Here is a 15,852-nt window from a genome sequence, read left to right as displayed (position 1 = left end):
AAACCTGAGTACAAGGAGCCAGGGAATGAGCTGGCAGTAAGAACATTTATACAGCATTGTGAGCTAAATTGTGTTCCCAAAAAGGTATGTTGAAGTCCTAATCCCTGCTACCTGTGAATGTGACCTTATTTGGAAAGAGTATTTACAATTGTAGTCAGTTAGGATGGGACTTTAGTGTAATAATTTCAGAGACGGATACTGGAAGTCACTTTCTTGACCTTTTCACTGTAAAGATGAGGCAACAGAGGTCTGCAGAGAAATGAGGGATGAGCAACTCCCATAAATTTACAGCTCTGGCTAGTGGAGGAGTCCTTTCTCAGTAATTAGTATTTTGTGATTTGTGTGTGTGTGTGTGTGTTTAGGAACAGTGTAAGCATGAGGGTGGGATCCTATCTTAGTTACCCACACCCACCAGAAATCATGTCAGCAGTGCGAGGCAGACACTTCTCCCCCTGGTGGCACCCACCTGAATTACAGGCAGAGTCCTGCCAATGGAAAGAACCCAGGGACACTGGGGATTCCAGGGCAAGTGCCCATACCTCCTTCACAGGCCCAAACCAGCTTTTCAGATTGTTGTTTTTTCTTTGTCTTAGTCCTCAGGGACCTGGGATGTTTGCTGCCCTTTCCCCTCCCCATACCCCACTCTGTGCTCCCCACCTCCCCTCGCCCCTAGCTCCTTTTCCTGTGAAAAGTACAGTAACTAGGGAAAAAGTAACAAGCAAAACTTGTGAAACTTGACCAGTACTAGTTCAGGTCTCTACTTCTTCAAAGACACTGAGAGGAAGGGCTGCCCCCCTACACGCAGACAGATATGAAATGCAGGGACTCCCTTTTTCTTTGACTTTGAGAGGCGAGTCTCACAAACCTCACCTATTGCTGCCCACCCCCACTGCCATTCTTCCTGGCTTTTCTCTCCCTGTGACCTCTCCCCCAGGATGACCCCTTGTCTCAGCCAAAATGTCAGCGAAAGCAGAATAGAGCATTGGCTGGACTCCAAAGGACATCCCTGTCGTCCCCAGACCAGCTGCTGGGAGGATCCCCTCTAAGAATGGATCACAGTCACATCTAAAATGCCAAGAATGAATTGGTGTGCACTCACCAAGCCTTGGTGTCAGTGTTAGAGGCAGGCTTCAAGCTTGAAGAAGTCAGTTTAGGATAAAAAAGAAAGAAGAAGAAATTCTACTTTCTGCTCTAGTGAGGAAAACCTTCTTTGAGCAGTCTGCAGACAAAACACTTTAATGACCAAGAGCAGAATTTCTTAGAGCAGATAGGAGACTGACTCTAATACCAGCTATCTATTACCATGGGACAAATTACCACAAACTTAGCACTTAGAACAACAGGCATGTGACATCTGACCCAGTCACTGGTGGTTCTGGATCAGGGTTTCTCGTGAGGTTTCAGGCACACTGTCAGCCAGGCCTGTGCTCATCTGAAGGCTTGACTGAGGCTGGACAATCCACACCCAAAATGTCTCCCTCACACATTTGTTGACTGGAGGCCTCAGGTCTTTGTCATGTGGACTTCTCCGTGGGGATACTTGAGTGTCCTCAAGACATGGCATCTGGCTTATCCCAAGACAAGTAACCCAAGAGGCAGCAGAACAGAAGCCTTGTCTTATAACCTAGCCAGGAAAGTGACATATCACTTCTGCCGTACTCCAGTGGTCATATACATCAAACCTGATACACTGCGGGAGGCGATGACACAAGGGCACGAATGTCAGGAAGCAGGGGTTATTTGGAGACCATTTTTGAGGCTAACTACATTTTAGGTGGTGAACTGAAGGGAACTTGTCGCTCTACTATATGGACTAGAACTAAAACTAGAATTACTAATGAATGCTGTTGATCAGTGGTTCATCAAGGTTCTCCTCTAATTAAGGCACTGTGACTCTGAGACTGATTTTAAAACAAATATTTCTCTTGGGAAGGGTATGATATCCATTCAAAGACCCATCACTTAATTGCAAAGCTGGGCAATCTGATGGAGGGCAGTCTCCAGGAGAGCGAAGCCTGGAGATTCAGGGGTCTTGTCCAGGCTCCACTTACCTTTCAGATGGCCTTCCCCAACCCCCCTAGTCTCTGGAATTAGAAGGTCTGGGTCCAAATCCTGACCCAAGCACTCAGTAGTTAGGTGACCTTGGGTATGTTATTTAGCCCATCAGAACCTTGCTTTGCTCATCTATGAAGCAAATTCAGCACTAACCTCATCAATTGCTCATGAGGATGATAGAGGTAATGCTATTGAAGTGTTCTGCTGTGGTAGTGCTGTTCGTTGTCCATGGCTCTCTCCCGACCTCCGCCAATTCTGCAGAGCACCTATAGAAAGGAAGATGGAGAAGGGAGGGCTCACTCCACTCTGGGGTTTGTGGCTGAGAAAATGCTAACGAAAGGCTTTTGTCTTCCATTTGGGCATGAGCTACTGAAAACACACCTCAATGCAAGCCTGAGACCATCATCCTCTCTTGGGCCTACAACAGTGTTAACTGACTGTCTGGGCCCCAAGGGGTCTGTTTCAGACCTTGATATAATCAAGTGAGAGGACATGTTGCCTGCTTTCCTCTGGAGTTTTGCAGGAGGGGCTGACATCAAATAACCCTGGTGTCGACACTTGGGCAGAATACAGCAGTGAATAAGAGGTCTGAATCCCTTCCATATTGGGTCCATATCTCTTTCCTCCTCTGTCTTTAACATGGAAGGGTGAGTCTAGTTCTCTAGCTCTGGGCCCATTCATATATTCATTCTTTCTTTCCTATTGGTTGTCCACTCTGCACCAGACACTGCATGGATAAAATCACAGTAATCCTAGTATCCCTCCCCACAGTGGTGCCCATCTCCCAGTCTAAGGAAATGAAAAGGGATTTACAGAAAGGAAGAGTTAAACGGGTTCACAGAGGTCAGGAGGTGGGTCTTCAGAATCAATCTGGGAAAAGGGACAATAACATAAACAGAAATAAAGAAGCTCTTTCTGCGCCTCTTCCTCCTCATCTATAAGCTAGGCTGTTGATTCTGCTCTTGTCTCCCTGGTGTTGAGACACTGGGGCAGTTGGAGGGGTGGATACTGGCTTGGTGATAGGTGGGTGGGGCACTGAGCAGGCTGGGGGGAGTCCTGGAGAAAACTCCAAGTCTGCTGAGGAAGCCAGACCCACAAGACTGAGGTGACTGTGGGGTCAGAAGCAAAGGCCCTGATCTAGAGTCTCCAGGCCTGTGTCGTGTCCTCTAGCTAGAGCACGAGCTCCTGGAAGGGAGGGAGTCTGGTCTCGCTAAGGCGCACCCTTCCTCTCCTCCTGGGTGGGACCAGGTGGGCCCCGGGGACTAGCCGGCCTGCGTTTAGATCATCATCCATATGACCTTTGTGAATCTGCCTGACTTTTCGAAGCATCAGAATCTTCTTTTTAACACTAACAAGGCAGGGTCTGGTATGCTTGATTGGCAGTTCCCATCCTGCCTTCTATGAACCTCAGAGCTCTTTCAGGTGGATTCTCACAGACACCACAGTTCTTTGTGTTATTGCCAATACAGTTTCACCTGTCAGGCCTTAGTTCCTTCTAGGCAGGACTGGTGAGTCGTCCTGAAATACCGCAGGAACTCATCCCAGTGCTCGGCAAACAGGTCATTGGAAAGCACCTTCCTTCCTCATGGATTTAGACGCACGGAGGACCTTCACTGGCTTTGCAGAATCGACAGAGATGTATGTGTCTATAACGCGCTTCGTAGACGGGGTCTGGGGCCTGAAGGTGGGGCGGCGAGAGGTAGAGGGGCTAGAGATGGGGCAGCCCGCCCGCAGTGCAGGGACTGGGCCGCGCTGGACGGCAGCGCTGGCTCTTCAGTGCTGCTCTGGGACGCGGCGCGCGGCCTCGCTTGGTGAACCTCCCGGCTCGTTCTGAACTGAGGCTGCATAAAGAGAAGGATCTTATGCAAATGAAGACTAAACGCTTTTAATTAAAGGAAGGAGCCTGGAGACCAGCCGGTGCGAGGAGGGAACTGGAGCGGGTCACTCTGCGCTGCTAGGAGGGAGGAAGCCGGCTGGGCCGCAGGGTTCACCCTTTCGTCATGACCCTGATTCGCACCGCTCTTCCTGCCCACCTGCCGGCAGAAGAGGGGGCAGCTCACCCGCCGCGTTGGGGGAGAGGCAAAGCCCAGCGCCCGGAGAAAGGAGGGCCCTTCTGTGCTTTGGAATAGCTCTGACACAGCAGATAGGCCCAGCGCCCGGGGGACCCAGGTCTCAGATCCTGGATTCGGAATAGTCTGGTGGAAGCGATTGGCTCCAAGGGATGGGGAACGTGAGGAATGGAGTCAGGCTCTGCATCCCAAACAGCAATGAGGACCAGGGTAGTATCTTAGAGAGGCTTTTAGAGCAGACTCCTCCTACATCTTATCATCATCATCCCTGAAATTTGCAGAGCCCTTAACAAGCTGTGTGCCCTGTGCTTTAATGACCTCATCTCATTTAATCCTCACACAGCCCTCTCACAGGTGAGGCAACTGAGGCTGCAAGGCTAAATCTAAGTGCAGAGCAGAGCCTCCAAGAGGATCCAACTCTGCGGTTCAAGATCTCAGGGCCTTTTCTTCAGGGAAAGGGCACCTAGGATGGTGCGTGGTGAGAATGGTGCACACACAGCCCTGGGACAGCACATGTAACTGGTGCTCAGTAATTGTAATGTCCCTCCCCCGCCCAGATGTCCTTCACGTGGTAGTGGTGCTGGTGCTGGGGGCTGGTTCCCCTGGAGGGGGACTCTGCAAAGACAGAACATGGGGCACAGAAGTCACCTGTTGGGCCCCAAGGGCCAGGCTTATAGGCAAGAACATCTAGGTGTCTGGGTCCTGGCTTCTGGACCAGCCTCCTTCCCGCAGAGGAGGTGGAGAAAGGTGAGTGCTGTTTACTGCCTCCCTATCTCTTGATGGAAAGGTGAACTAAAAGTGGTGGCAAAGCAGAAGCAGGGTCTCTGAACCTGTAATGGGTCCCCAGGGCCCAGGTGGTCCTGCTTTACCTTAAGCTCCTTGATTCAGATGCTCCTCCTTTCTGCATTCAACTACACACCAGACACTCAAGAACCTTGCAGTGTGCCAAGCAAAGGAACATTCCTTACTCGCCTGCCTGTTGAAATCAAGATTGCTGTGGCCAGCAAGCTGAATGCCACTTCACTGTGCCATCTCCATTAGTCACCTATGACGACATAAGCAACCCAAGCAGGGTGGTCCTTTACACTCACCAAATGGCCTGTGGAGTGAAGCCCACCAGTGAGCTTTGCCTGAGGGTCTGTAGCATGCAAAGCCCTGTGTGACTCTTCACTCCTGAAAGGACAGTGACAAAAGCAGTCAGGTTGTACTGGACCTTATTTCATGTAAGATCACTTACCGTCCAGTATGACAGACATCGTCATCCCTATTTTATAGATGAGGCCATGAAGGCTCAGAGAGGTAAGGTGGCCCAGGGCCACTCATCTTAAGGCGACAAAGCTGGACATTCTCCCTGACACCTTGCTCTGACCCCTGCCCACAGTCCTGTGACCCAGTCTTCACCACCCAAAGCAAATCTTAGAGGACAAGGCTTAATGCCCAAGTGTCACCAAGAGTCAAAGAGTGGTCTTACCTGAGCCTGCCACTCTTCATGGGGCCTGAAGCCAAAAAGGGGTCATTGCCTCCTTCTCCCATCTACTTCTCCCTGGGTCTCAGAGCAGGCCCTCCTCCCCCAGGGCCACTGGACAACTCCATCCCCAGATTGGGGTCCCTACAAATCAGGTTCCAAAAAGGTCTGGCAGTGATGGAATGGGGCGTGGCCTGGCAGGGGAACCTGCATGTTTAGCACAATGACCTCATTGTGTGTCTTGTTGCAACTCAGCAGTGCTCAAATGGTCACATGTCCCCCAGGCAGCAGGTGCTGTGATCTTTGTCCAGAGTTCTGGAGACTTCCATAGCAAGTCTGAGTGCCAAAGAGGAGAAGGATGGTCTGGCTGTCTCCCACTGCCCCAGGATCTGGGGAGCCACTCCCTCTACACCTCTTCCTGACCCTGGTCAGGATCTGCACCTGCCTCCCACCCTGATCCTACCAGAGGCTCCTCAGCTGTCCAGAACAAAGAAGAGACAGGCAGACACCATCCTAGGGTAAATGTTAAGGCTACTGAGTTTCTGCTTCAACCACCAGCTGCCAAAAAACAATGAGGGGTGTGCATAGCTGAGACTATGGCCCGGTGTTTGTCTAGTCAACTGCTGTGTGCCCAGGGCCTGGATGCACGCCATCACAGTGAGGTCATCAAGTTGTCCCTGCCGCTCACATTCTTTTCATCGGACATCAGCCACACCAGCACAAGGGTTTACTAAGCACCTCTGGTGTACCAGGCTCTGCCTAGGCACAGAAGACACAGAAGTGACCCTTTTACCTGCCTGGGGGTAGGACAGGGGATAAACAAGTAAGTGACATATATAACATGTCAGGTGGTAGAGAGAAATGAGCTGAGTGGCAGGGGAGAGGGCTGCAACAGTGGGACTGGAGGTTCACTGAAAAGGTGAGTTGAATCAGCACTTGGAGGTGAGGAGCAAGCACCAAGCTAACGGGGAAGGAGCAGCAGCATGAAGGTCCAGAGTGGTGGACGTGAAGATGGCAGAGGCCATTGTGGCCGGAGCAGACTAAAGAGGGGAGAAGAGAGGAGAAGTCCAGGGAAGTGGGTGGTGTGCGCAATGGAGCAGAACTTGGGAGGCAGTATAAGAACCTGTTGTGCTCCCTGAATGCTCCAGGGAGCCTGAATGTGGATTAGAATATATGAGAATTTTATGTCTGCCCTCATATATACAATGATGCATTGTATTATATGCAGTATTATACATTATTATACGGAAGACACAATAGCAGTACGTGGGAATACGCACATGCTCTGACAAGTGCATTAAATGAGATCATGGCTATGATAGCATTCATTCACTATGAAGAAGTGTATCAGTCTACAGTATTGTTTCCGCCTATGGGGTTTCAAAGTGCTTTCACACCCAGGGGTTCACAGGAGCCAACCCGAGGAGATTAAGAAGGAAGCTGTCCTTTAGCACTTTGGAAAATGAGAAAACATAGGTGTGGTGATGATGCTTTTTGCTCAGGGCACAGCTCTGGGAACTACTCTTCTGCACCGTGACTTGAGAGCCAGGACACTGTCCACCTTCCACACAGTCCACCTTTATAGAGACGGGAACACCAAGGCCCAGGTTAGCAGAGTGACCTCCTGAGCATGGGAGCCTACCCTGCTGACTCTCAGCCAAGACTTTTAACTGTCCTCTGCAGAGGCAGATGCGTCTTCTGTAACTTCCTACTCCCCTTCCTCCTGGTCAGCTTTTCTCTGATGCTCAGCCTCAGGGCTGCTATCAATGTTTAGACTGGGGTGGGATTTTAAATCCAAACCCTGGGCAAGTTTAGGCCCAACCTCCTCCCCGTCCTGTCAGCCGTCTGTTCAGTCTCGGTCCTGGACAAGCACCTCCCCCCTCTTTTGCCAGGTCCAATGGCAATCACACAGAAGCTTCTCCTGGGCAATTTGAGAAAAGTCAGTCCTGCCTGCTGTGGCCATCACTTTGGGAGCCCAAGCTCTGAGCCCTCAGAGGACACAGGAAGACAGGATGGGGCCAGTGCTTAAACTGGATCTGGTCTTCACAGTGTTGCATCCTTTCAATACCAGACCCAGGAGGACACTGGAAGTCCATAGCTGACTCTGACAACCTCCCCACCACCCATGGACATCACTGCTTCTCCCACCCCCAATGCTCCCGTCAGCCCTCGGGGAGTGATGGGAACACAGCCTCCCAGCTGCAACCCGTTCTCCACACTGTAGCCAGGAAAACTTGCTGTAACACAAGTTTGGCTGTTCCTTCCCCTCCCTCATAAAATCCTTTTACACAGTCTACTTTGCTCTTTAGGATAAAGCCCAAATTCCTTAACTTGCCTGTTAGAACACTTGGGATCTAACCCTGCACACTTCCCTAGTCCCATCTCCCCACCCCCACCATACCTGTGCACACACATACACTCCCACACACCCTGTAATTGTACTACCATGGATTCAGTTCCCTACATGTGCTTGGTGCCCCCTGGTTGCTGGATCTTCACATGTGGTCTTCTTTTCCCCCATACTAGAATATTCTATCTTCACTTCTTCCCATCCCCTCTATTTGCCTGGTTGGTTCCATCTCTTCCTTCTGCTCTCCACTTTGAGGTCCCATCTGAGCAGCCACGACTGTGAGTGGCTCTGCTCTGTGAGTCCAAGGGACATACCTCCTGCTGGCCACTTCAACCCCATCACAGCATGTCGCGCACACCCCTGCAAGTACTTGTCTATTTCATGATGATATGACTCCTGTTTTGGTCACCACTGTGTTCCTAGGTCCTGGTGAGGAGACCCTGGCATATATTCGGTCATAATTGCTTCAAATTCATCATTCCTCACATTTCTCAGTTTCTTAACAGTTTACAAATCACTTTCACACCACCCTGCTGATAGGATGTGAATAATTATGACGTTTTTAAAACTGAGGAACCTGAGGATCAGAGTGGGTGAGTGACTTTCCCAAGGTCACACACAAGGTCTCAGGGCAGAGCTGTGTCACAAACCCAGGTCTCTGACTTGGAGTTCACAGCTTCTCAGGTTCTGGAATAGAGAGACTGAGTTGCAAGCATGGGGTCCAGCTCTCTCTTGAATCTTAACGGAAAGATTATAATGCTGAACTGCTACCCTAGTTGACCTGTGAAGGTGGCATTGGGTGATCGAGGGCTGAGGTCACACTCTCTATCCCTTGGTTCCCTCTGGGCAGTCAAGGGTGATCTCAGGGGGAAGGTCATTCCCCCATCAGGATGCCTGCCTGAGCTTCTGTGCACCATAGGCACTGCCTGAAGGATTGGGGAACCTCGCCAGATCCCTATTCTTACCTGCCCAACCTGCCTACCTTCAACATTCAAAGGTATATTGAAGAGCAACGAAAAGAGCAGGCAGACTAGGCTTGTGGGAAGCCCATTTGTTCTATTTTAAAGGTGACCACCCTGTGCTCCCACAATTCCATTTCTCGTTTCCAGCTTCTCCAGGAAAGTAATCACATGTGTGCACAAAGAGTTCATTGCAGAACAGTTTTTATAAGAAAAAATGAGAGATCAATATCCATGGAAGGGGGACAGATACTAGAACATATTACATCCACATTTTGAACTCTGATGGAGAAGTTGAGAAGAACAAGGTAGATATATGTCCTGACATGGAAAGCTGTTCAAGACTTTGCCAAGGGAGTAAAAGCAGCACGCAGAGCAAGCCTTATGTGCAGCATGCTCCTGTGTGCGCCCCACGCACGCCCTGCAACAAAGTCCTCTCTTCCAGGGGAACAGACGTGAGATATGAATAGGAAAGGGCTGCAAGGACAAATATCAAATCATAAGAGGCTTACCTCAGGCTAAGGGCTGAAGAAGGAGACATTTATCAACACTGTGTGAATTATTTATGACATATTATGTGCGTAAGCTAAAAATTAATAAACAAAAACAGAAAGAAAACTGGAGAAGACTCTGGCGTCTCAATGAATCAGAAAGTGGCAGTGAGGTCAGACATCACCCACCGGGGAGCTGAGCCCACCCCACCCTCCTAGGAAGGATGTCATATTCTGATCCCACCCTCTGGAGCCACAGGAACACTCTCCAGGAGGAGAGGTCTCCAGACCGAGGGCAGGTTCTGGCCCACACGTGCTGTCGTGGGCACTCAGAGGATAGCGGGGTGAGTGCACAGCCAGAGCTGGGGAGGGAGTGAGGATGCAGCTCCCAGGCCTGAGACCCTGTGCTCTGTCTGGGTGTGCGAGGACCTGCAAGTTCAGTTCTCCTCCTCTTCCCTCTCCTCGCCCCATCGCCATTTTCAGAATCTGTCCCTGTCTCCTGGTGTCCTGAGTATGGTGACAGTGACACCATCCATAGGCCTATGAGCAGCATTCTGTCCCCTTTATCGGGGCTAGTCTTACCTTCAGTCACCAGCATTTACTGAGCACCCATGTGCTCCACGCACTTTGTCTGCTCAGTCATCCAGGGCAATGCAAGTGCCGTTACTGGTCTCACTGTTCAGCTCAGAGAAGGCAGGCCATGAAAAAGGTCACACAGCAGGACAGGACTGTGCCAGGGTTCCAGCTCTGGTGCCAGATTCCCAGCTCCTTAACCAATAGTCAGCTACCAGTTGTGACTCCTACACTGTCTCTGCATTATGGAAGGACAGAGGCACCAAGATTCAAGTGGGAAAAGGTCCTTCTCCTGGACCCTGGGCCCTCTCCACCACAGTGAGCCTGAGGGACGTGATTCTGCTTGGAAGCAGAAGTCACAGAGCAGATGGGATCCAAGTCTGCAAAGCGACAGGAAGTGTGGATGAAGCACACGGAAGCTGTCGGGGCACCGCACACTGCATGAGGCTCACGGAGAGGAGTTTGGGACAGAAAGAGGAAATGCTGCTACACAGAGACGACACATCTAAAAATGAAGGGCTCTGAAGTAAAGCTTAGGAAAACGTCTGCAGAGGTGTAAGGTCTGAGGAGCTGTTGTAAAACATGGTGCCCACCACTAATGACACTATTATATACTAAAATTTGCTAGGAAATTAAAACGTAAATGTTGTCACCATTCAAAAAATGATAAATATGTGAGGTGATGGAGATGTCAGTGAACTAGATGGGAGTTCTTTCACGGTGTGTATATATATCAAGTCACCATGTTGTACACTTCAAATATCTTACAATTTTGTCCATTTACCTCAATAAAGCTGAAGAGCAAAAAAGAAAAGAAAAATGTATGGGTGTCTAATTCACTCACTCTTGCCACCAATGTGTCTAGTGTCTAAGCTTTGCCAAGTGCATGAGAATTCAGCTGGGGCAGTAGCTTTGGTTTCTTTCCTCTTTTCACTCCTGTCTTGTCTGACCGCCTAGGAAACCTATGTCTCCTCCAACAACAGGCCACTGGTGCCCTCTGAAACTAACAAAGGAGACCATTTTTCCAGTTTGATTTCTACTTTGTTCCAAAGCTTTCTTGAAGCTATTACTAGTCTAGGCCCTGGAATACCTGTGGGGTGTAGAGAGAATGCTGGCTCAGGATTCGGATTCGGATGAGCCGAGGTCAGATCCTGGCTCTGCAGGCAACGGAGTGACCCGGAGCAACTCTATGTGCTGGTGGCCTCAAAACTCAGCTTCTCTGGGTGTCATGGAAAATAACTGGGATTACACATAGGCACTCGACAGTCCCTGCCTGGCACTTAGCCATACTTCCTAAATACTAGTGGAGGTAGCTGCTGTTATTAGAAGGAAGTGAGCGTTGTGCCCAGAGTTCCGTCAAGGTGAGGGCGTGTCCATCCTCAGATGCAGGTGTATAACACCAAGGATGGCCACCTCACTGGGCACTGGGGCCCAGAGACAAAACATGGGTGCTACATCCCACGTACTCAGGACGGCTCCTGCAGGTGCAGGGGAGGTAGGGCTGTTTGCCTGCAGCATAATGCAAGATGCCTGACTGGAAGGAGAGCCTGGGCCCAGAATTGCTGGGCTCAGATGTGGAGCCTTCGTTCTGGGGAAGCCAGCCAGCCCCACTTCCCAGCCACCAGGGTCCTGATCCCTTCCTCAGGCCCCTGGGGGCTGCTGAGGGTCAGGGGAGGGCAGGCTCTATTCTGGGGTTTGTGCCAAGAGCAGGAACCTCTGACATTCCAAGAGCATGGAGAACAAAGCCCTCCCCAAGTCTGACGAAGAGCCCTGTGCCTGGGATTTTTCCTTGATGCCTCCCCAAGGACAGCTGTCCGGAAGGCAGCCCACTCAGGTGCCCTGCGTTGGCCTGGGAGGGCTCCTGAGTCCTGAAGCCCTGAAGCCTGCTGCTCCAGGCTGGAGGCAGAGGCCTGGCTGAGGCGAAGCACTCTCCGCCCCCATCACTCTGAGCTGCTCCCCTCTCCTGGTGCAGGAGGTGTTCTAGCCACCAGGATCTGACCTAATCCCTGGCCACTCCCCGGGTTCCAGAACCTTCCTCCTGAAGGGAGGGGCATGGGTGCTGGGGAGGGAGGACTTAGGCTGGGAGATCAGAGAGCCTAACACTTATGGGAAGGCCTGGGTCACCAGTGCCCATTAGGACTCTGAGTCATCTACCCACCAGCTAAGAACCTGGGACATGGGACTTATTTTCCTGGGGCTCTGTTTTCTCATCTGCAAAACAGGTTGCAAAAGGACCCAGCTCATTGTTTGTAACTTAAAAAACAAAAAAGAAACTATTACGGACCTGCGTTATCCCTTCTCTACATTGCCCCTTTCCTCTCCTTGTCACCTTCCTCTGGGCTGCCCCACAAGGCTCCTTCCTACACAAGCCTGAAAACAGCAGTCTCAACCCAGCAGCCCAGGTGGTAGCCATCAAGGCACTGCAGGTGGGCAAGGAGCTCAAGGGAGACGTGCCCAGGACACCTCTCGAACCCGAAACCAACTGGACAAGTGCCACCAGTGGCTTTTTCCAAAGTGCCTTCCACAACTGGTGGCCCTTTCCTTTCACCTGCCAGGACATGTATTTCTATTTCTGGGTTTTGAAAGCCTGGGGGGAGGAGGGGAGGAACAGGAGATTATTAATGATTGATTCTCTGGCACCACCACCAGGAGGCCTCAGGGCAAGCTGTGGCCATTTCCTGAGGTGTGGGGACAGGGTAGAAATCCTGTGTGGCTGTGGCACAACTGGGCAAGCCAGAGGGGAGAGCCTGCCCTGAGCACTTCTGCCCTCTGCAAAACCGTGCTGGCTGGAGTCTCTGCCCCTGTGGGGGCCCATCCTCCCTTTGGCTGTGCTCCTGCTTTCTAAGTCCCCTCACAGACACCCCTACCCCCATGCAGCCAGCCCCACACCCACCCACCCAACACCTACAGCTCACTCACTGGCCCTTTCCTGCCAACAGGAAATCACCTGTCCATCACCTGGGGCTCACAGTGCTTTGCGGAAAGGATTAAAGGAACCGACCTCTACAGCAAAAGTTTAGAGCAGTTTTAACTCTGCCCTCTTAGAAGTACTACCCTACCAGTGTATGATAATAATTAACTTTGTGCAGAGCTGCAGCTTTCAAAGGGCTTTTACATCCATAATTCTATTCACCTCACAACAAAGCTAAAACAGGGCCTCCCCTCCCCACTTCCTACCTGCACCCACATCCAAAGAAGAGGAAACTGAGTCTCAGAGCAAGGCAAGGGCCCATCCCAGGGAGCTAGGGCTGAACCACTTACCTCCTAACTCAAAGCAGGAGTGGATGTTTCCTTCCCAAAGAGTGCACTTTAGTCCCAGGAGGTGTTCACCACATGACTCGTGGCAGGGCAGGTAACCAAGGAGGGTTCTTGGGGGCAGAAACTTTCCCCCCGAGGCTGCCCTCTCCCAGGGTACATGGGGCAAGGGAGAGAGGCCCGTGGCCCACGCTGGAGTTCCAGGGGCCAAGTAGCCTGAGCCAGGAGGTGGGATTCCAGCTGCGCAATTAAACACCACTCAGTTGTCAGTGTGAACGTTGAGCTGCTTGGAAAAGACCCCAAACCACCTGCTTCCCTGCTGCATCAGCTAGATGACCAGCTCATCCTGGTTTGCCTGGGACAGTTGGTTTCAGCACCCAAAATCCCACATCCAGGGAACAAATGCCCTCCGCCTACCCCCTGACAAGCAGTACCACCAGCTCTCTGGATTTCAACTGAGCCTCAGAAAAAAAAGGCCATCTTTAGAAGGCGCAGCAGATCAAACTAAAATTAGAAAACCACAGACTACTCACTGGACCTAGGCCATTGCAGGGATGGATATTAAACTCTTTGAATGTTAAGCTTGAAAGAATATTCATTTCCACAAAGAAACACTCAGATCTGTGGCCAGATATGTCAAAATTTTAAAGGCAAGAAAGTTATTTCCTCTTCTCTATTTATTTTCATATTGACAACTAAATACATTTTCTTGGAAAAACGCTGGGTGAAAAAAATTATAACTAGACGTAAACCACAAGTTGCTGGTTGACAATCTCGGCATGAAAGACTCACAGGCATCAAATCTGAGAAGGGCTAAAGAAGGTGTTGGTTCTAAAAAGTGCGTCTAAATTTCCCATTGACCTGAGAGTCTCTTAGTCATGATGTTAAATTTATTTTGAAATTTTAAGTAACATCAAAGGAAGGCTTGAGATTTTCATTCTTAACTAAGAGAATCATGGATTTTTTTTTTAATTTGAGAAAAAAATCATGATAAAAGGTATATATATATATCCTCATTTTACAGAGGAGGCTGGCCCCAAGGAGTTGACAGGAGCAGGAGCAGCAACAGGCTCATTGAGTTCCTCCTGCTGCAGTATCAGAACTTTGACAAAAATTTTCATATTAAAATGACTTTTTAAAGATGAGCTTACACATTGGACAGGAAACAGAATGTTTTTGATGACTTTTTTTTTTTTTTTTTTTGTCCTTCGAGATGTCTTGCTAAAAATCTTTCAAGTGTGCTGGTACCTCTCAGCTCCTCAGTGAGTGGCCCCTGTGAAGTTTGCAGAACTCTTGGGATGAGGGCTTGTCAAGCTCACCCTGGAGCACAGCCTCCCAGCCCTGCTGAGGGCGGGCAGGAGGGGAGCCTCTTCCTGGCTTCCAGCATCCATACTGCCTTATGGAGCAGGGGGCCAGTTGCCACTCAGTGGTGGGAGCCATGCCTAGGTCCACTTCCATCTCAACATCTGGACTCTGACCAGAGAAGTGGAGTGCTGCACATCTGGAAACTGCAGAGCAACTGTAAATAACCATTTTAGAGAATTTTTTTAAACAATAAAGCACCTACTGTTTTGTTTAGAGACATTCACAAATGCAGAGGATACATTTGGGGTCATAGGTATTCTTTTCCTTTTCACAAAATGATTAATTTCTGCTAAATTGAGAAATGAGAAAGTCTGGGTGGGAGGAAGGAGTGGATTAGCCTGAAAGATAGAACTTTTTTTTTTTTTAATTAAGAAAAATTGTCTGAATTCACACACACCCTAACTAACCCCTCTCCTGGGCCCCTTCACTCCCCTCTCACTCCAGGACCTCCGGTCTCCCTGTTCCAGAGCAGCCTCTCCAGGGAACAGAGCCCCTCAGGACCAGAGACACGCTGTCCTCTCAGCTGTAACCCTGAGTCCAGGAGCCTGGCCTGAGATTCAGGGAGCATTGAGGCCTTGCCTCCCCCCTCCCCAACAGTGTTGCCTGTACCCCACTTCTCTCCTTGAGGAAGGAAGGCAACTTTTTGCCACAAAGGGCTCCTCAGTCCCACACAAGAGACCCTTCTTGTCTACACCCAGGCCCTCACCTCCTCAAGGCTGCTGACTTCTGCAGACAAGACCTGAGGGCAGCCCTGTCCTGCCCTTTGTAACAGCCTTCCACCTTGAGGTGAAATCTAGGCTCTTGCTGCCAGTGCTCAGAACTCTTCTCCCAAGTGCAAAATCCTCAAGGAGCAAGAAAGAGGGCTGGCGCTGTGTGTGTTGGGAGAGAGGGGGGTCCCGTGAAACGGGTCACGTGACCATTGTCTTTAACCTAGTAGTACCAGAGTGTGGACCCTGTCTGGTGGAAAGGAGGGAATGGGCTCAGGGGCTCTTTGGGACTCTGCCCTGGAAGAAGTCCACACCAGTGGCGAGAAGGTGAGCAGCCTCTACTTTAAGAAGCAGGCGTGAAAAAACAATAGTTCCCTCCTGTGAAAGAATAGGCCGCTTGCCTGTGAGCAGACCAGGAGCAAGAAGAGAACAGGGGCTGTAGAGCAGCTGTGCCTCTCAGGTCTGCTGGTCAGGGACCCCAGGAGGACCCAGAGACCCTCATCTTCAGGCCCTGAGGTCGCCATCTCCCACTCCTTGAATACTTCCAGGTCTACTGAGTTAGG

General features: G+C 50.5%; 1 long non-coding RNA gene across 1 annotated transcript; it reads right to left on the bottom strand.

The window, feature by feature from the left end:
- Window positions 1-1,559: 1,559 nt before the first annotated feature.
- LOC150006654 (uncharacterized) lies at window positions 1,560-5,295 on the bottom strand. Its single transcript, XR_016511762.1, has 3 exons — window positions 5,216-5,295; window positions 2,209-2,321; window positions 1,560-1,624 (listed from the first exon to the last, which is right to left on the bottom strand). It is a non-coding gene; the product is annotated as an uncharacterized LOC150006654 (long non-coding RNA).
- Window positions 5,296-15,852: the final 10,557 nt, after the last annotated feature.

The sequence above is a fragment of the Furipterus horrens genome, unplaced genomic scaffold (genome assembly GCF_987537825.1).
Source record: "Furipterus horrens unplaced genomic scaffold, mFurHor1.1.pri manual_scaffold_6, whole genome shotgun sequence".
NCBI lineage: Eukaryota > Metazoa > Chordata > Mammalia > Chiroptera > Furipteridae > Furipterus > Furipterus horrens.
Note: the sequence above shows the minus strand (reverse complement) of the source record. Positions and strands in the feature narration are given on the sequence as shown.